Source organism: Callospermophilus lateralis, unplaced genomic scaffold (genome assembly GCF_048772815.1).
Source record: "Callospermophilus lateralis isolate mCalLat2 unplaced genomic scaffold, mCalLat2.hap1 Scaffold_2713, whole genome shotgun sequence".
NCBI classification, from domain to species: domain Eukaryota; kingdom Metazoa; phylum Chordata; class Mammalia; order Rodentia; family Sciuridae; genus Callospermophilus; species Callospermophilus lateralis.
The window spans coordinates 69,621-71,254 of NW_027513448.1; the positions used below are offsets into that span (position 1 = coordinate 69,621).

General features: G+C 48.9%; 1 pseudogene; it reads right to left on the reverse strand.

Annotated features, from left to right (window-relative positions):
• Positions 1-210: 210 nt before the first annotated feature.
• Positions 211-803, reverse strand: LOC143387358 (biorientation of chromosomes in cell division protein 1 pseudogene; annotated as a pseudogene).
• Positions 804-1,634: the final 831 nt, after the last annotated feature.

Genomic DNA, 1,634 nt, shown 5'->3' on the forward strand with positions numbered 1-1,634 from the left:
ACTCTGTAGTGTGTACTGGGTGGCACACCCCTGAACAAGCAGGCCAGTGGCAGCCCAAGGCAGGGGCACCCACAGACAGAGTTCCCACTGCCAAGCTTGCTCCTGTCCTATCAGGACACTGTCCCACAGTCAGGGTAGAAATATTGAGTTCAGAAGCCCCCAGCCAGATGAAGTCATGCTCTCTAGGAACAGGGATCCATTTCTTCACCATTAATTAAATGGAGTTTTCAAAAGGTGCCAGGAATATTCTTGGGAAGTGTCCTGGGATGGGGCAGGCAGGTCCTGGCTCTCTGGGTCAGGAGGGGGTGCTGGCACAGCTTCTTTTTTCTGGGCCGCCAGAAATTCATGAATTGCTCCTTCAATCTGTGGCCTGAAGATGTGGTTGGGTTTTGGATCCACCACCTGAGAAATAATCCTGTCTACTCCTGCTTCCAGCATCCCCGACTGAACCACACTCTGCCTCAGCCCATTTCGTAACTGGTTCTTGTTCATCCTAGGATTCCACTCCTGCTTGTCCAGATGTGTCGACACAAAATTATCCACTTTTTGCCTCAGGTTTTGGTAAGCTGGCTTGGTGTCCACGTCCGCCAGGCGGTCCCGGCGGAAGCTGTCAAAGAGGCCGCGGCTCTTGAGCTGCTCTATGATGAGTGCGATAAGCTGCTGGTCGCCTGGCGGCAGCGAGGCGGGGTTGCTGGGGCCGCCGCTCCCGCCTGCCCCGGCCGCCGCAGCGGCCCCTGCCGAGGCCTGGCCCGCGCCCCGCCGCCGCCCCCACCCCCAGCGCCCGCGCCGCCACCGTCTGCCATGCCTGCGCCCCGAGCCCGAGTGCGGCTCCTGCTCTGGGTCTGGGGGCCTGCGTTGTGCATGGGAGGTGGAGAACCCCACGGAGGCAGCTGTGGTGGCGACGGAGGTGGGGACGGTGGCAGAGATGGCGGCGGTGGCAGTGGTGGCGGAGGCGGCGGCCAGTCACACATTTCTTTAAGCATAAATTTTATAAAAACTATTTTACCACATATTTTTTCACTCAAGTCCCCTTCATTATTCAAGATATTTGGCTTCCGTAAATGAGTTATTTTCAGGTAACCTAGAGAATTTCATTTTGCATTTCTTACAATATAGGTCTACTGGTATCTAACTCTTTAGGCTATTATTTTATCTTTATTTCAGCTTCCTTTTTTTCACCACAAAATACAGAATTCCAGATTGTGAGGTTTTCCAATCACCATAAAGAAGCAATCTCAATTCTTTCTGTTCTCATTCCTAAGAAAATGTCAAACGTCTTTCTTATTTTTGTTCCTTAAAATGTAATATGCCTGTTTTTCCTGTGGCTACTTTTGTGACTTTTTTCTTTACTTTTGATTTACCTTGTGCTTATCTTGCTGAGCTGCTAAGATCTTTGGGCTGACATCATCATTCATTTTGGAATGCTTTTCCCTTATATCTTCAAAATATCTCCACGTGCCACTCCAATACATGGAGCGCAATCATTTGATTTCGTCTGACAGGTATCTAACAATATATTTTTATTTTCTTTCAGTTTTTCTCAGATTTTTAGTTTAGACAATTTTGATTGACCTAAACTGCATTTCAACTATCATTCAACTTCTGACTCATTTTGTTGCTACACCTAATGATTT